This window comes from Lipotes vexillifer, unplaced genomic scaffold, assembly GCF_000442215.2.
Source record: "Lipotes vexillifer unplaced genomic scaffold, Lipotes_vexillifer_v1.1 scaffold1017, whole genome shotgun sequence".
In the NCBI taxonomy this organism is placed as follows: Eukaryota; Metazoa; Chordata; class Mammalia; order Artiodactyla; family Lipotidae; genus Lipotes; species Lipotes vexillifer.
Genome location: NW_006772141.1, coordinates 2,038,450 through 2,041,917, shown reverse-complemented (window position 1 = coordinate 2,041,917; position 3,468 = coordinate 2,038,450). Strand labels below are relative to the sequence as shown.

The 3,468-nt window shown below is 43.3% G+C and overlaps 1 non-coding gene and 1 pseudogene across 2 annotated transcripts; both read left to right on the top strand.

The window, feature by feature from the left end:
• The first annotated feature begins 568 nt into the window (after window positions 1–568).
• Window positions 569–1,743, top strand: LOC103085299 (ubiquitin-conjugating enzyme E2 N pseudogene; annotated as a pseudogene). The gene has a single exon (XR_456914.1). The product of XR_456914.1 is annotated as a ubiquitin-conjugating enzyme E2 N pseudogene (transcript).
• Window positions 1,744–2,499: 756 nt separating this feature from the next.
• On the top strand, window positions 2,500–2,572 carry TRNAG-CCC (transfer RNA glycine (anticodon CCC)). Its single transcript has one exon. It is a non-coding gene; the product is annotated as a tRNA-Gly (tRNA).
• Window positions 2,573–3,468: the final 896 nt, after the last annotated feature.

The window sequence follows — 3,468 nt, the reverse complement described above, 5'->3', positions numbered from 1 at the left end:
AAGCTAGAAAGAATATCTAAGAAAAATTTGATGAAGAAAAAACAAAGAAAAACATGAAAGATAAGTGATTCTTTCCCAAGAATTTTAGGTGATATTATCTCATTTCATCCTCATAGTAGTTCCATAAGGTAGAGACTCTTATTAACCCCATTTTAGAGATGACAAAGCTGAATTCAATGGCGACAAAGGATCTCCAAGGATGACAGATTTAGATGCATCTATAATCTATACATGTACCTATATCTACGTCTATACTTGTGTCAGTGGTTTGAGAGGGAATTTAAATACAGATTTTTTCAACCAGATTTTAGACTCTCTGCATTCCCCTTTGATGCCTCCAAAGCTGTTGCAGAAACCCCAGACCCCTGGGAAATGCTATGGGACTCATTACTGATTTCTAAGAAAACCTAACTCACTGCTAGCAGAGCTGTGATCTCTCTAACGAAAATGGTTGATTGGAAGACATCTATTAATGCGGAAATGCTGCAATTTAATAAATAACCCCCCCCCACATGAAAATTATTTCACACACTCGTGCATGAGGCGAGCGGAGCCAGAGACAAGACCAGAGGTCGAACTCGGGATCTGACAAGATGGCCGGGCTGCCGTGCACGATTATCAAGGAAACCCAGCGTTTGCTGGCAGCGCCCGTTCCCGGCATTAAAGCAGAAACAGATGAGAGCAACGCCCGTTATCTTCATGTGGTCATTGCTGGCCCTCAGGATTCCCCCTTTGAGGGAGGGACTTTTAAACTTGAACTACTCCTTCCAGAAGAATACCCAATGGCAGCCCCTAAAGTACGTTTCATGACCAAAATTTATCATCCTAATGTAGACAAGTTGGGAAGAATATGTTTTAGATATTTTGAAGGATAAGTGGTCCCCAGCACTGCAGATCCGTGCAGTCCTGCTATCGATCCAGGCTTTGTTAAGTGCTCCCAACCCAGATGACCCATCAGCAAATGATGTAGCGGAGCAGTGGAAGACCAACGAAGCCCAAGCCACAGAAACAGCTAGAGCGTGGACTAGGCTATATGCCACGAATAATATTTAAATCGATCCGATCATCAAGTGTGCATCATGTCTCCTGTTCTGCCAAGGCTTCTTCCTTTTTTGTTTGCATTTAATGGACACAGTCTTAGAAACATTACAGAATAAAAGCCCAGACATCTTCAGTCCTTTGGTGATTAAATGCACATTAGCAAATCTATGTCTTGTCCTGATTCACTGTTGTAAAGCATGAGCAGAGGCTAGAAGTGTCATCTGGATTGTTGCGAAACGTTTAAAAGCAGTGGCCCTTCTCTGCTTTTATTCATTCCCCCATCATGGTTTGAGTATAAAGCACTGTGAATGAAGGTAGCTGTCAGGGTTAGCTGCAGGGGTGTGGGTGTTTTTCTTTATTATTATTATTTTTTGGTGGTCGGGGAAGGTAGTTTTATTTGAATTTTATGGGCTCCTTTCCCCCTTTTTATGGTGATCTGATTGCATTGGTTAAAAGCAGCTAACCCTTCTTTAGAATATGCTCTCTATCCAAGTCTAACTTTATTTAGACACTGTAGATGGACAAGCTTGATTGTTTGAACCAAAATGGGTACATTAAACAAACATCACAGCCCTCACTAATAACATTGTGACTTTGCTGCCAAGTGTAGAATCCTCCCTTCAAGAAAAAGCTTGTGACCATTTTGTATGGCTTGTCTGGAAACTTCTGTCAATCTTATGTTTTAGTAAAATATTTTTTGTTATTCTAAAAAAAAAAAATTATTTCACACACACACATACACACAGACTGTTTAATGCCAAGGGCCAAGAAGACCTGCGTAAATTCCGCAAGAAGCTTTATTATCCCAAACCCGAGGCTGAGCCGTGAAGACTACATTCTAAGCCCCCTCTTGTTCCCGCTGTTTATTACCGGGGTTTAGACAACCTCAAAGTGACAGGTCAGTTATTTGGACCAGATGGCAGGATTGATCAAAGACCTCAACAGCACCTATGCTAATGAAAATCTATTCCACACACTAGTGGCAGTTAGAAAGCTGGGGAATCACACTGTGAAGGCTTCCAAGCCCCTCTCACAGGACTGGATTTGATGGATGATTCCTGGCAGCCCTCTGATAGCACATGGCTGTCACCATCTACACACTCGGTGGGTCTCATGTCAAGTTTAAAAAGATGCCAAGGTTTACCTCTCTCACTTCCTCTCCCAAACTCCCCACCACACCCATGTAAATGGGAACATTACCCATTGCTTGTGCATTTTTACACTACCGGTGGTCTCCGGTGTCAGGAAGCCCCACACAACAGAAAGGTCTGGAATCCCATGACTGGTGCAGGAAATGTCAGTTCCCAGGCCATGGGCTTCATACTCAGGTCTGCTTCTCCCTCATCCCAGCACCTCCAATTCTACCATCTAAATATCTCTCAGATGATGGGAATGTAAATTGGTGCAGCCACTACGGAGAACAGTATGGAGTTTCCTTTAAAAACTAAAAATAGGACTTCCCTGGTGGTGCAGTGGTTAAGACTCTGCACTCCCAATTCAGAGGGCCCAGGTTAGATCCCTGGTCAGGGAACTAGATCCCACATGCATGCTGCAACTAAGAGTTTGCACGCAACAACTAAGGAGCCCACATGCTGCAGTTAAGGAGCTGGCGAGCCACAACTAAGGAGCCCGCCTGCCACAACTAAGACCTGGTGCGACCAAATAAATAAATAAATATAAAAAAAAAAAGCCAGGATAATGGGAAATGTGCTTCTTGGTTCTCAGGGTTACAGCTTATGTGTAAAAGGAACTGCTGAAGTTGTCCTTCAGATTCCAAGTATTTTGAGCCTGCCCTGGCTCAGGTTAGGGGCAGGGTACCTGACTCCCAGCTGAAGGCTCAGCTCCAGACCTGGGGTCTAGAGTGGGAAGAGGTCCCATCGCATAGTCTAGGGCTTAGGGCTTAGCATGGATGCCCCAGAAGGCTGGCTCATCCCTGTTGCTGATTACCAAGGCTCATTGTCAGTTTAGGACTAGACGGACCTACCAATAATCTGGAAATATTTTCTGCAGTTCATCACCTAACTTCCCGTGAACCAGGGAACCTATCAACCTCTTATTTCCTGGCAAAATGTATCCCTGTGAAAATTACTACTTGGGTACAGTAGAACCCAGCATCACAATCCTTGTTACTGATAAATTAGAATTAACTCAAGGTTAAACTGTGTTCTTTCAAGCATACCTCCACACAATAAAGCCTATTCTAACCTATCAGTTCAGTACAGACTTCCCACTGCATGAAACAGAAATAATATTAAACAAAATTAAAACTTGGTGGCAATAAGTCCAACTATAGTCTTGGGAAAGTAATTTACAGGGAATTCTTTCTGTCTCAGGGCCCTCCCGACCCCAGCCCCAAGAACAGCTGAATAATGGGTACACTCCACTGAGATCATCACAAATATTAGATCTTGTCATTGACCTTCAAAG